The sequence below is a fragment of the Lissotriton vulgaris genome, chromosome 1_1, assembly GCF_964263255.1.
Source record: "Lissotriton vulgaris chromosome 1_1, aLisVul1.2, whole genome shotgun sequence".
Taxonomy (NCBI): Eukaryota; Metazoa; Chordata; class Amphibia; order Caudata; family Salamandridae; genus Lissotriton; species Lissotriton vulgaris.
Window position 1 is genome coordinate 1,686,183,475 of NC_141685.1, and position 16,068 is coordinate 1,686,199,542.

A 16,068-nucleotide genomic window follows, 5' to 3' on the forward strand; every position below is an offset into this window, starting at 1 on the left:
TCTCTTTTTGCCGATGATATCTTAATGCACTTTTCAAACCCCCATGACTCCCTCAAGGCACTGCAACAATTTGAACCCATAGCAGGGTTTTGCTTTAACCTGACTAAATCCTTTATTCTAAACCTGACTTTGGTGTGGGGAGGATTTGTACAATTAAGATCCCTCACCCCTTTCCAATGGGCCCAAAAAGAGCTTAACTACCTTGGAGTTAACTTAATGTTCCAGATATCTATCCTCTTCTCAGCCAACTCCACCCTCCGTCTACAGGAATTGCAGGGGAATCTGAAGCACTGGGCACCTCTATACATCTCTTGGATGGCCAAGATTCAAGCAATTAAAATGGTAGTGCTACCTAAATTTCTACATCTTTTTCAGAGTCTATCAATTCCTATAGAGAGGTACTACTTTGACTCCCTGCGAACCCTCTTAACTAAATTCATATGGCAAAACGAAGGGCCCAGCTACACTACAAACTTCTCGGATGTCCGAAAGACGAGGGTGAACAGCCCTTGCCCAATTTCCTCTGATACCACAAAGCATCTCAATTGCGGGTCATAATGGAATGGTCGCAGAGGGAATCGGACAAACACTGGTTGCACATGGACCAGGCGATAGCAGGTAGGGTGTTCTGGGACCTGCTGTGGAAGCCAAAGGAAGATCGCCCATGCAACACATATATCAGCACCCCAATGGGCACAACTTTAAAAGTGTGGGACAAGTTGGTTAGAACATTTTGTTCACCATTTACCCTGATTCCTTTTAATTTGGCCTTTCCTCCTGCTCAACAACAAGGGCCCTTTGAGGCTTGGAGGGAGGGGGTTTCCCTGATGTTCCCACACCTCTTCTACAACTAGGATTTCCTCACCTTTGATAATTGCAAAAGAGAATTCTGTCTAACTGATAATAAACACTATCACTATCTACAATTACAACACTGGGCATTGCCGCTAAAGGTGAGAGAAGCGGCAACAAGAGATCTGACCTGAATTGAACACTTCTTGAAAAGCACAAAGGGGAGCAGAGGCGCAATCTCTTTTCTATGCGTTCTGCCTCTTCATACTCTACATTACCCCAAGCCACACTTCACGGCTTTTTGGGTGAAAACATTAAGGTATGAAATACAAGATAGCCAATGGAAGGCACTATGGAAAGTTATAATACAATTCAACCGTTCTATGGTCATGAGAACTGCCCACTATAAAGTTCTTTATGACTGGTACCTCTTTTCTACGAAGGTACACAAACTTTTCCGCAAATCGTCAGAACTCTGCTGGAAGGGTTGCAAGCTCAGGGGGGATTAACATCATATATGGTGGGATTGCCCTACGATTCGACCTTTCTGGGCTGAGATTCTGGCACAACTCAAGGGGATGCTTGGCTATCCTTTGCTACTCACCCCTTATTACGTCCTACTGGGCCTTAGAGATGACTCCCTATGCCACCAGACCTGATCGGATCAAGCAGTAATTTGGTAAAGCCTGGGAGAAGCCAAGCTGACACTCGCAGGGGTTTGGAAGAAAACGGAAGCTCCCACTGTAACGCAATGGACGCAAAACTATGGCATGCCATCATAATAGAGAGACTGAGCTCCATCTTTCTGAATGAATTTAGGAACTTCGAATGTGTCTAGGGCCCACTGGTCTCCTACTTGTCAAAAGGCCTCCCACTCACTACCAGGACTCAAGCGCTACACTTATTTCAGATCTGAGGTGTCACACCGTCATAGACATCACTCATCAGCAACTTTGCTCTAGATATTACTCCTGAGCAATGTTCCCTCTAATTTTTTTCCTCTGTGTGCAGCAGTGGAGGGTCTCTGTGCGCTGCAACCATGGCTATGTGCGCCAGGAACCGAACCTCGCGTGTCTGCGGTGCCAAATGCCACTCATTTTTGGTGCCCTCCTGCCCTCTGCCCCACTCCCTTTTGGTGCCCTTCTGCCCTCTGCCCTACTCGCTTTTGGTGCCCTTCTGCCCTCTGTCCCACTCGTTTTTGGTGCCCTCCTGCCTGCTGTCCCACTTGCTTTTGGTGCCCTCCTGCCCTCTGCCCCACTCGCTTTTGGTGCCCTTCTGCCCTCTGCCCCACGCGCTTTTGGTGCCCTTCTGCCCTCTGCCCCACTCGCTTTTGGTGCCCTCCTGCCCTCTGCCCCACTCACTTTTGGTGCCCTTCTGCCCTCTGCCCCACTCGCTTTTGGTGCCCTTCTGCCCTCTGTCCCAGTCGTTTTTGGTGCCTTCCTGTCCTCTGTTCCACTCACTTTTGGTGCCCCCCTGCCCTCTGCCCCACTCGCTTTTGGTGCCCTTCTGTCCTCTGCCCCAGTCGCTTTTGGTGCCCTTCTGCCCTCTGCCCCACTCGCTTTTGGTGCCCTCCTGCCCTCTGCCCCACTCGCTTTTGGTGCCCTTCTGCCCTCTGCCCCACTCGCTTTTGGTGTCCTTCTGCCCTCTGTCCCACTCGTTTTTGGTGCCCTTCTTCCTTCTGTCCCACTCACTTTTGGTGCCCTCCTGCCCTCTGCCCCACTCGCTTTTGGTGCCCTCCTGCCCTCTGCCCCACTCGCTTTTGGTTAGCGCATTTCAACCTGGTAACTCCGACGACAGACCGGCAGAACATTTAATATTATTACTCAATGGACTCGGGTTCAGTTAGTTGATTTGAACAAACTCTGAAGGATGTCGGGCAGAGTCGGATGCCCGTGATTCGACCCCCTCCCGAGCTCCCTCCCACGAAATTGGAAAAAGACAAACACCGAGATAAACTTCCAGAAAACACTGAGAATCAGCGAACCCACCGTGCCCTAGAGCAAACGGCTATTAGGAACTGGCCCCTCTATCCGCCTAACCCACCACCGCCCACCTACCTCCCACCCACCTACCCCACCCAGCTTCTCACGCTGGGAAGGGGTTCTGATAACTGCTCCACAGTTGCTTTTCTCCTGCTGTGCGTCAGTGAAAAGAAACCACACACTCCCAAATAAAGATTAAGAGGCCAGTGGCAGCAACACACATAAACACGAGGAAAAGTGGCACTGCCTATGCACACGCAGGAACAGACACACCAGGCAGGCAGGCTCAGCCTTCCATCTTTACTAGGTCGGCAAACTTGGAGCGATTTATATATCTGTAACAACATCAGTGCTTGGAAGAATGCATTTGATATAGCGCCTTAAGATGCAGATATGTTATACAAAAAGCTATGTTTAAATACGTTATATTATTATTAATAATAGTAATAATAAATATAATGATAAAAAATGACACCGTTCCCAAACAGACAGTATGGGCTGTCAATCATTTATCGAGGGATTGAATGCTTCCGATAAAGTGTCACTCATAGTTGTTGAAATGTCACTCGAAATTACAATGAAATTATGAAAATGGCACACATAGCAATTTGTGGCGCTTGAGGCTATGAGGGAGGGCGGGGTAGACTCTGGCCATTTGTTTAAGTATTGCTGTTAATCAGAGCCCCTTCACGGGCTCCGATTAACAGTAATACTTAAACAAAAGGCCAGAGTCTTCCCCGCGCTTTCCTAACAAAAGCGTAGGCAGTTTCCAAGCACAGCGTGTGTTTGGAAACTGTCTACTCTTTTGTTAGGAAAGCGCGGGGAAGACTCTGGCCTTTTGTTTAAGTATTACTGTTAATCGGAGCCCGTGAAGGGGCTCTGATTAACAGCAATACTTAAACAAAAGGCCAGAGTCTACCCCGCCCTCCCTCATAGCCTCAAGCGCCTCAAGCCCTCCCCCACATCCTTACCTTCACGCCTCACGACCGCTCCGCCGCATTCGTGCCACTCGCTTCTTTCAAAGCGGCTGGCGGCGCGACTTCCTGACCGTGTGCGCGCTCCACGCTAGGTGGTGCGCGGTGAGGTCAGGAGCGGTGCGCACGCGCTCGCGCCTTAGAGGGAACGTAGCTCGAGAGTACGCTGTGTTTTAGTCTCTTTTTGTTTGGTTTTTTTCTCTTCTTTACTTTCTGCAGGATTCTTTTGTATTTAAGGGGGGTGGGGGGAGGGATAGAAGGAAAATAGAAGTGTTATCTTCTTTGGATGTTAACATGTTGATATCGTTGATGCAGAAAGCAGAGTGGAATCACCATGTGATACCCTGTGATACTATGACTAATGCTGTAAATAATAGTAGATTTCCGGAAGAGCAACCCAGGAGTCTGCACTTTCTCAGCAAGTACCACCGGAACCCTGAATACCAGGAGAGGCTGCTAATACTGTGTTTGCCAAAAGTTTGGACTTTGCCCAGAAAGACTAGGAGCTGTGACCGGTGGGTCGAGACCTGCCACTGATCTGCTCAGCGAGATCTGCCACCGACCGACCTCTGAGGATGTTAGGAGGACATCGCACCACCATCGAGCTCCAAAAGGGAACTGAAGATCAATCCCCCCCCCCCCCCCCCCTGTTTGAGGAAGACAGGCTTACTGTATCTACAAAATCTGGGAGCATCTATGATCACTGGGAAAAGCCAGCCGCACCGCTCTGGAGAGAGCCTGCACCTGCAAGGTGCTGCTGCATGTACAGCAAGCAACTTGACTGCTCTGAACAAAACTAGAACTTACAGGTGCCCACATTCAGGGTATCCACTGAGATGCTGAGCTCTTCCATGCTGTAGAAAAGGATAAGACTTGAATATGGCCTGTTGGGCCTACGGGTACTCGCTTACTAAATCCTGAGGATTTAAAGGGGAGCTCTCGAGTAAGTCCTACTAGTGAGCATTCCCTGGATGCAGCCACCAGTGAATGGGAAACAACTCCTACCTTATTGCATGGATGAGGGTGGGACAAGGAGTTGCCAAAGAAACACTAGAGTCCGGACTTCAAGGGGATGATGTTGTTGCTTACGTATGTCATTACTTCTTTGAATGCATAGAACACTAATTTGTTGACTTTGCTGAGTGCACTTTGAGTTATGAGTCATGTTCACTAATCTGTATCTACCCGGCCCCTCCGGGGAGCCTGTGACTGCTTAGTCACAGCTATCACTGAAAGTAAGGATCAATAGTAGGTTAAGCTCGAGAATTCAGTATAAAAAGGCCTCAGCCACCTCGGTTGGTCCCAGTAGCCTTCTGAAAGAGGTTCTTTCCATTGCCTTGTTTTAAAAGTGTTTTAAAAGTGGAACTGAATCTCCTGCAAAATAGTTGTCTGACAGGCAAGAAAAAAAAGGAAGGTAAAAATCCTGCTACAGGATCTGCAGGACCCACTACTGTCAACTTCTACTACCACAAGAAGAGTCCCAGATGAACCCCATCAAGGATGTTAAGTAACACTGGCAATGATTTGTCACAAACTTGGAATGCAGTAGAGGAGAATAACTGTTGGGGCTAGAATCAGTCGTTGTTGAAGGCCTCCTCACTGACATCCATTCCGCTAAAGGGGAATGTCGTTGTGTGCTACCGGTTCTGACCTTGGGCTCTTAATATATGGCTCCTGAATTGGATCTTCTAAGAAAGAATTCACAATATTGTGATCTTCCATGTTAGAAATGGGGTTTTTGGTTGGCTATGGTGTGCACCAACGTCATGCAGAACTCACCACTTTCGTCAGGGTAAGTAAGTTACACACCAAAGATAACCAGTGCTCACCCCCTTGGTAGCTTGGCAAGAGCAATCTGGCGTATCTCTGAGGTAATGTGTAAAGTATTTGTACACACAGACAGTAACACAATGAAAACAGCACAAAAGTACTACACACCAGTTTAGAAAATAGCCAATATTTATCTGAGTAAAACAAGACAAAACGACAAAAATGCAACATACAAAAATCCAGAGCTTATTTCTTAAAGATTAAGTCAAGTATAGCTCTTGGAAATAAAAAAATATCTCTAACCGGAGCTACTTGGTCATGATCGACATCTCCACAAAGTCAGTCCGACCTCAATGGAGCAAGGGCCGGTTACTGAGTCAGGCAGACCTAGGTTCAGTACCTTGGAGGCGTCATGAAAAACAAAGCTGATGTAAAACATATAGTAGGTGAAGCATCGCGGAGGCTGGTGCAGCGTCTGTTCCTTACTGTTGCATGGGAAGTAATGCGTCGGTTCCTGACTGCAGGGCAGTAAAGGTGATGAGTTGGTTCCTTACTGTGGTAGGGCATGGGATGCTGCAGTTGCAGGTGCAGTACCTCTTTTTGTTACTGTGGAGCGGTGTCAATGAAATGTCGAAAGTCAAGCCACAAGACTTCAGTTTCCTGGAGTCGATGTCGAACTAGGCCACAGGCGTCGGAGCAGTGCACCATGGACTTAGGTGATAAGGTGCTCAAAACTCTGGTAGTGCCAGAGCTTCGAAGGTACTGCATAGTTGTCAGAGCCTACGGTGCAAGTTGTAGGTTTTGCGTTGAGAGGAACTTGGGTTCCAGTGCAGGCAACAGCACAGCGGCAGAGTTGTCAACATGCACCGGTTCCAAAGGTGATCAGCGTCAATGCCTTGGTTTCTTCTTAGCAGTACCCCAAACTCACTTCAAAGGGACCAGGAACTGGAAGAAGCACCACTTGGCAAGTAAGACTCCTCAGTAGAGGGGACCAGGCATTGCAGGTGAATTATTTGATGACCCTAAGACTTCTTAACAGGAGGCAAGCTCAACTCAAGCCCTTGGAGAACCTTAAAAGCAGGATGTAGAAAACAAAGTCCAGTGCTTTCACTCCCAGGACAGAAGCAACAAACAGCAGGCCAACGCAGCAAAGCAAAGTATAAAGCGGCAGTCCCTCCTGACAGCTATCCAGCTCTTTCTTCTTCCTGGAAGACGGTCCTCAACCCAGAAGTGTTCTGAGTATATGGTATCATAGGTTCAGTACGTATACCCATTTCAGCCTTTGAAGTAGGAAAACTTCAAAGGAAAGTATTTGTAGTGCACAAGACCCTGCCTTTCGCTGCCCTGGTCCCAGACACACTATAGGTGGGGAAGACTTCTTTGTGTGAAGACAGGCACAGCCCTATTCAGGTGTCAGTGTCAACTCCTCTCTCCACTATAGCTCAGGAAGACCCATCAGCCACACCTCAGCTTCTCTTGTGTGACTGTCTAGAGGGAGCTCACAAACAACCCAACTGTCATCCTGACCCTGATGCGTATTCAGAGACAGGGAGAGGCACAGAATGGTTAAAGTAAGAAAATGCTCACTTTATAAAATTTTCAGACCTGCAATTTAAAATCCAACTTCACAAAAAGACGTATTTTTAAATTGTGAGTCCAGAGACACCAAACTACAATTTTCTATCAGCTCCAAATTGACAGATACACTAGTAAGATATTACAAGGCAGCCCTAATGCTAACCTTGTGACTGATGGGCCTTGCTGTAGTAAAAACCAAGCATTTCACTACCAGGACATGCAAAACACAGCTTTACAGGTCCTACATTTTAAACACATTACACCCTGCCAATGGGGCTGCCTTTGGCCTACCTTAGGGGTGCCTTACATGTAATAAAAGGAAAGGGTACGGCCTGGCAAGTGGGCGCACTTGTCAAGTCAAACTGCAGTTAAAAGCTGCATACACAGACACTGTAGTGGCAGGTATGACACATATTTGCAGGGCTACTCCTGTGGGTGGCAGGCCCGCTAGTAGCATTTGATCTACAGGACCTGGGCACACACAGTGCACTGTACTAGGGTCTTGGTAATAAATCAAATATGCCAATTATGGAGGAACCTATTAACATTACGTTTTAGACATGGAACACTTGTACTTTAGCAATGGTCAGCAGTAGTAAAGTGCCCTGAGTCCTAACTCCAGCAAAAACGGAATGCAGCACACAGTCCAAACAGGAGTTCACAGGCAATCAGATAGGGGAAATTACACCCAAATTTGCCAGGTCTAACATTCCACAAACCTCTTCAACAAAGTAAAACTGGAGCAATAAATGTGGAGCTAAGAAAAAGAGTAGGAAGCCACAAGTTGTGCTGAGCCTGTTCCAACTTCCAACATGCAGACAGACATGCATGGCAAAAAGAGACATACCAGAGAAGACAGTTAATTCATGATAATAGCCACGAGAACTCGCACCCGTTCCTCCATGGCAGTAGGCATAGGCATCAAATCTCTCTTCTGCCCCTTCTCAAACAGAGGCAAGAAGTCTGCAAGCAAAGGCAATACTGTGTAAGTTGCATAAGCCCCAGCACAGGGCACCTGCTAAAAGAATCCTTCAGTGCTGCATCCACTTTCTTATCAATCAGACCCGCTGCCAGAGGCAAGAGCCCTTGTAGAATAACCAGTAACAAGCAAGGGGTGCACTTTGAGCACGATGAGCACTTCAGCATGGAAGCCCTCCAAAACATACTTCTTAGCAAGGCATTTAAAAAGTGTGGGCTTCTGTGGGCTGTTCAAAATCTTTACAGTTTAATGCATTCTCACAATATTAGGGATGAATCAGAGATGTAGATAGTGTATCTGCCCTAAGTAACATAATTGCAAGGGCAATGACAGGTGAGTCACCTTTGGTCCAATTGAAAATGCTAGCTGAATGATGGAGCTATATGATGGCTGGGCAAACCTCCTCTGTCCGTGAGAAGTGGCCGCTTGCACTGTCGAACCAACCTGTCTGTGTGAAGAGTGCATGCCCCTGACAGAGAGGGTTTAGGATGCTAGTCACCAACTGCCATGACTTTAGATATCCATTGCATTTAAGGTATCCTATTTTTATTACTGATGTGTTTTTCAAGTCTTTTTCTGACTTAAAAAAATCTGTGTTTTTGCATGGATCGGCCAATCTCAATCAGTTGAATGCTTTAACTATCACACTCACTGCTTCTCGTTTTTTCTCACATGCTGTCAATCACATCTTACAATCTCAAGATTGCCAAAATATTAATTCACTCTCAGAAAAGATATGGAATACTGTAAACCTCTGCCAGTTTCCAAAGATGGTGAAAATATTGCAGTTCCCCACTTGAACCACAGAGTAGAGAACAGAGTATGGATCTCACTATCAGCAGGAAGTGGACTTAGTGCAACCGAGAGAAATTAGAAGGATCATATACTCATGACCTAAACTTTATGATGTCACAGCACAACTCATCTAACACATCATCAACAAAGAGAGAAAAGCAGGTTATATCTGTGAACTAAAATGAATTCCTGATTGTCTTCACAACGAATAATAGAGACCTTAATATCATGGTATTTCAAATGCTAGTACTCTACAGCTTTGTAATTACAAATAAGAAAATCAATATAACACCTTCTTCTAATCCTTGGCATGACACAGCCTCTGATCCATCGCTAAATGTGCTTGCCTTAGATGGTTTTTTTGAGGCCCCTACCAACTGAGCTCATGTCAGTCCACATCCCTGTCTGCAATATACTGTTTGGTCTGCTAAACTAAATCAGAGTGAGCTATTCATGCCAGACGCACTGCGAGAGAGTGGATTATTAGTTGGATTGTGGACCACCACAAGTACGTATGTCACTAATAATGTCACTATTCTTGTTAGGTCAGTGAAGTTTTCATAAATGTAATCCTGAGCTCAACCCCAGGTAGCTATGGCACAAAGCAGACAGGCTTAATTAAAAAAAAAAAGAATGTAAAGCATATAGAAGTACCAAAACTGTCAGTAAAAATAAAAAAAAAAACACAATTAAAATCCTACTTTAATTTATAAAAATAGAGAATAATGTAATGAACAAAATGACACCAAAAATGAGAAACATCTAGTAAGGGGAACTGGATATATGATTTTTGTAAAGTTTTAAATAAAAATAGAGCTAAAAAATGTTAAGCGCCAACTGCAGTCATCTGGTTGTGCTTGACCCACACCTTGATGCAATTTAAGGGAGACATCCATGGAGTGTGGGTTGGATACAGAAAATGTATTTATCATAATCAGAAATTTAACTTCTGACTTAGGGCCTCATTACAATGCCGGTTGGAATAGCGTCCAACTGGCATCGTAGCGGAAACGGGACTGCCCGACAAGGAGTAGACGGTCCCGCTACCGTTATTTGATGGCGACCACCTTCATGGTAAATGGAAACTGTATTTTTCCAATTCTGGCTTGTGCTGGGGCACACAGCACAAGCCGCAGTAGGAAAAATACACTATTGAAACATTCATGCACTGTGTGAAAGGCGCCGCATCGATTAGGGGGGCCCAACAGGTGCACCACAGTGCCCTTAGCGGAGGGCCACAGGGAAGAGAGGCCCTACTATGGGCCCCAAATTACCCTTTCCACCAGCTTTTTCATGGCGGAAAAACCAGCCTGAAAAGGCTGTCGGAAAGATGTATCGTAATCCCAATGGCAGTGCCTGAGCAGGCACCGCCTCCATTCTGGGGATTACGATCTGCCCACTGCCCTGACAGGCTCCTTATGCCTATCGAGGTGGAGCAGATTCCCCCTGCAGGCATCGGTCGGACCACCTGTATCCTAGTACAGCATTCAGAAAGATGCCTCAGATGTCATGCTGACCCCCACTGACGAGTTGTGCGATGGCCTTCTGCCCGATATCGTAATGAGTTCCTTAATCTCCTGGTAGTTTGATCAATCTAAGAATAACCGGAACATTTACGACTAACACTACAAACCAACCCTTGGCTCCATGGAGTAGTGTGCTACCACCTGCAAGGCACATCAATGGTAGTAAATGTACAATAGGATACAATGCATCAAGACTATTCAAATATTGTGTAAAAAACAATTACCTGGTGGACATTAAAATCTTCCTGCCTCAATTATATAAAATTTGGAGCAGAAGTAACCACTGCCTGCAGGATTGAGCCCTGTGGAACCTTTACATTTAAGAGTTGCCCATATTACCCTTTGCACAGCTGTTATGTGGTCTACACTCTGTTGTGTTCTTTTTAGCTATTTTGAACCTCTTCACAAGCAGGGGGCTCATAAACCACAGAATGCAAAGTGACCTTTGGTACAATTCATGTACTTGCTAAAGGAATCAAAAATGACACTGAGACATCTGCAAGCTATGATATTTTGCTATTTACTATGCGGATAGCATTCTATCATTTTTTCACTGCTTTCCCACTTACAGAATGCCACCATTTTTTTCACAGACACCTGCTACTCTACTACGCATGGTATGATTAAAGGCAAAGCATGATTAAAGCATGTCATGCCTGGCCTGGGGTTTGCATGCTTTACTGACTTTAAAGGAAGGGAAATTGAGAAACTGTTTTCCCTGAATGACAGAACAAAAAAACTAGCAACACAGCAAGTGTAATGTTGATTCTCCCACAGTTTCTACAATGTAAATAAATACTTTGATCAAGTGTGAAAACTTGTTTGTAAATCTTATATCAAAAGATTAAATAGGCATGCCTTCAGTATTTCCTCGCAGCACTCTGAGTTTGAGTACTTTTGCTCCCAGGCTTCATGATTTACGTCAAAGATGGAATCTTGTTTATGTTCGAGTTGCATAAGTTGTGTTGTTGTGATTAACATGTTTTGTTTATTGTACATTGCTTGGCTTGAGGTGGATGGGAGTGTGTGTGGGGGGAAGGGGGGAGGAGGGGGAGGGTAACCGAGACTAAGATGTTAAAATTCACAATACCTGCACACCCATACCATTGAGTGGACAGGGACCTAGGCTCTGGATTGCTTTTGACCGTAACCTAAAGGTTCAACTCATCCTCACCTTGATTAAACGTCTGAAAACTGAACTCCTCAGATCTGCATGAACAATGGTGATGCTGAAGAATTTCAGGCCTAGTTACTCACTCAGCCAGATTCAGCTTTAACTTCGACTTGCAACAATCAAGCTGTGCTCTCTACCTGTCAGCACGCTGAAGCTGCTGAAAGGCGACACACAACACAATAAAAAAACAATCATGAAAAAACTGCTTTGACAAATCTAATAGGCCTGTCCTTGGCAAGCTGGTACAATCATTTAATTATGCTCTTTTTTATTGCAGGGATGTGTACCCAAACAAGAGAAAACAAGTCACGTCTAAAAGTGGTGAAAATATGCTTGCATTAAAAAAATTTAATACAGAAAATAAATAACCCTCACTTACAATTTTAATACAAGAGTATGGGTGCATCCTGGCTGAGAGATGTTCTTAAGACAAGTATAGAAACCCTTTGTAGATTTAATACTTTACAGTAAAATATGATTCTTATTGGAACCCAAGTGATAACTAAGGACAGTGGGTATTTGACAATATTATAAAGAACAATGGTCCTCAGTATGGAAGGGGTAGAGAAGGAAATGATATAGACTTAGATAAGTACTATATGGATTTTTCACATGTCCAGCCGGACAAGGAAGTTTATTCAATAGATTTAAGAAATAAGGAAAAATCAAGGACGAACAAAATACAGCAAGGCACAATCCTGTACCAAGTATGTAGGAAGGGGAAGGTTTATGGGAAGGTAGTGAGGGAGAGGAATTCTGTGGGACAAACAATAAACAGGCAATAACTTGGAGCAAACGGTGGCTTGCACTTAATTAACACAATAATACAACAAGCTCTATCCAACAAAGCAACAAAAAATTAATTTACACAATGGTCAACTTTTGGCTTTGTTTGAAAAAAGTCGACGTTTCGATCCCTAGCGCCTAATGAGGGGGATCATCATCAGGACTGACAATATAATTGCCTGGTGTTAATAGTTGCCACCTTAGGGGTCCGATTAGATCGTAGGAAGCAATTTCTAGGGGGTCTTTATTTGCAGCCGCTTGGTAGGTTGATTGCTAGGTGTATTTGGGGAGCGGCGTACTCACTCTGATGCGGCAGTTGATATTACTACGTTTACTCAATGGAGTCTTGAGGTGCAGACAAGAATGTCTTGCCATCGTGCACAGACCGTCAGATGCACATCGATGCTTTTCTCCAATCAGACTCTATTGAGCTTACAAAGAAGTTGTGATCGCCACCCCAGAAGCACACTGATGCCCTGCACCTCAAGACTCCATTGAGTTTACGTAGTAATATCAACCGCCGCATCAGAGTGAGTACGCCGCTCCCCAAATACACCCCAAATACAGCAATCAACCTACCAAGCGGCTGCAAATAAGGAGCCCCTAGAAATTGCTTCCTAGGATCTAATCAGACACCTAAGGTGGCAACTATTAACACCAGGCTATTATATTGTCAGTCCTGATGATGATCCCCCTCATTAGGAGCTAGGGATCGAAACGTCAACATTTTTCAAACAAAGCCAAAAGTTGGCCATTGTGTAAATTAATTCTTTGTTGCTTTGTTGGATAGAGCTTGCTGTATTATTGTGTAAATTAAGTGCAAGACTACGTTTGCTCGAAGTTATTGCCTGTTTATTGTTTGTCCCACAGAATTCCTCTCCCTCACTACCTTCCCTTAAACCTTCCCCTTACTACATACTTGGTACAGGAATGTGCCTTGCTGTATTTTGTTCCTTAATAACAACCATCTGATGTGTTCTTTGAATTAACATTTACTATAATGAATGCAGCGACATTAACATTTTATGTTCCCAGCCAAGTTGGAGGATGTTATGTATAAAGAGAGTTAGAATTGGGGGTCTCTAGCTAGCAGAAGTATGCACCTTGTCCAAGTAGGGACCCTTCCTTCTAGTCAGGATAAGGGATTGCACGCTTACACAACCCCTGCTCCCCCCTTGGTACCTTGGCATGAGCAGACAGACTTATCTTAGAGGCAATGAGTAAAGCATTTGTACATAACACACACAGTAACACAGTGAAAACACCACAAATTACACCACACCAGTTTAGAAAAATAGAGCATCTTTATCTAAACAAGACCAAAACAAAAAAAAAACAACACATAGATATATATCAAAATATCACTTTTAAAAGGTTTCCAGCAATTCTGTCTAAAGAAATCTACGGATGCGTGCATTTTACACAAAGTGCTTTAACAGCGTCAAAATCCACAAGGCAAACCAGCTGCAGAGAGGGGTAGCATTGGAAAATACAGCAAGGCATCAGTTCCTGAGTCCTTGGGGAGGTAAGGTGACAGTTCTGCTGCACGCTGTAGAAGTGGATTATCGAGTCTGGGCTGTTGGGAAGTGAGGCATCGATTTCCAAGGCAATTCTGGTCTGCAGGTGTTTGGCGCACAGGTGCAATGTGTGAGAATATTTCACTGCTACAGGTCGATGTGACGACAACCCAGGTGCTGCGTTGATCCTTTTAGCTGCACAGCAGGGGCTGCGTTAGATTTGGTACATGGATCTCTGACTCTGGAGATCAGTGTGTTGAATTTGGCGCTGGCGATTCTTTGCACCACTGGCAGGCACTGCGTTAATTTCTCCCACACATGGGGCTATGCATCGGAATATGCTCCACACAGCGGCGCTGTGTTGGAAATTTCAGCTGCAAGAAGAGCAAAGCATTGATTTTGCAGATTTCTTCAGATCTGAGTAGATCTTTGCAGCAGGAACAACCTCCCAGGGGACATAACTTGATTTGGCACCACAAAACAGGTCAGAACTCCCAGCAGGGGATTTCAAGGATGCTGCAGGATGAGACTGAGTCCGTGAGACTAGAGGACAGAAGTCAAGCACACACAAGCCCTTGAAGAAACTTCACACGCAGTAAAACAGCAAAGACCAGTCCTTTTCCTCTCCTTGACAGAAGCAGCAACTGCAGGACAACCCAGCATAAAAACAGACAGCAAAAGGGCAGTACTCTAAGCTCAGTAAAAACCAGTTCTGTCCTCCCTGGTCCAGCTTCACTACAAGAGGTGGAGACAGCATTGTGCAGAATAGGCACAGCCTATTCTGTGCTAGTGACCCCCGCCCCCACCCTTCTAAATGCAGAAAGGTCTATTCAGCCTGGCTATGAGTCCCCCAGGAAAGGTAGGACACACCTCAAACTCCCTTGTGACTGTCTAGAGTGAATGCACAACCCCAGCTCCTGTCACTACAAAACCAGACAGTGCATACAAAAACAGACAGAGGCACACAGGATAGTTAAACAAGAAAATGGCCACTTTCTAGAAGTATCATTTTCAAACACACAATTAAAAAAAACCTTTACTAAAGATGGGTTATTAAATTCTAGGCTTGAACTCCAAATTTCTAGCAGTTCGCAACTGAAAGTTACACATGTAAAATGTTACAATGCATCTCCAATGATAGCCTATGGGAGAGCTAATCCTTGCAATAGTGAAAAATGAAATGCCAGTATTTCACGATCAGGACATGTAACACACACCAGTACATGTCCTACCTTTCACATACACTGTACCCTGCCCATGGGGGTACCTTGGGCCTACCTTAGGGCTGATTAATATGTAGTGAAAGGGAAGGATTAGGCATAGCAAGTAGGTGCACTTCCCAGGTCAACATGGCGGTTAAAACTGCACGCAGATGCGCTCTTGACCACAGAATTTAGAGAACTTACCTGTCCGAGGTACCTTAGACTCCTGAGACTAACACCTCCTGTAGACCCAACCAACTAAACAGATCTGAGATGGGGACTCATGGAGTGGGGGGGGTGGGGTGGGGCAGCAGGATGCATTAATGACTTAAGCACTGGACGGGGAAAAGTTGGGAGGGAGTTGGGGGGAGTTGGGGTGTTGGGGGGAGGGTTCAGGGGGGGAGGGTGAGTCTGCTTCTTGCTTTTCCTTCCTTTAGCTTTTCAGCCTCACCGACAGTGGCAAACATGTTCAGCTTTTTCCCAACGGAACCTTATCTGCGGCAGCCACTGTCCATTACCATGCTTTGTTTACTTTTGCTTTGATGTTTTTGTTTGTAATGTGCATACCCCTCCCTTCTTTGTCCCCTTCCCTCCTATGTTTTGCCTTAATAAAAAAAAAGCTTTAAACCTAAAACTGCACGCAGACACTGCAGTGGCAGGTCTAAGTCACATTTGAAAAAGCTACTTAGGTGGGTGGAACAACCAGTGTTGCGGGCCCACTAGTAGCATTAGAGTTACATGCTCTGGCACCCTCAGCGCACTTATCAGTAAATCAAGTATGCCAATCATGGATAACCATTCATAATTACAAGTTACACAGGGAGCACTTGCACTTTGACACTGATCAGCAGTGGGAAAGTGCCCAAAGCATCAAAGCTAGCATAAACTAAATTGAGCACATAGTCAAAATTGTAGGAGGTAGAGGCAGAAAAGTCAGGGGAAACCACAGCAAGGATGGCAAGTCAAACAAAGAGACATGCATTTTTCCAATCC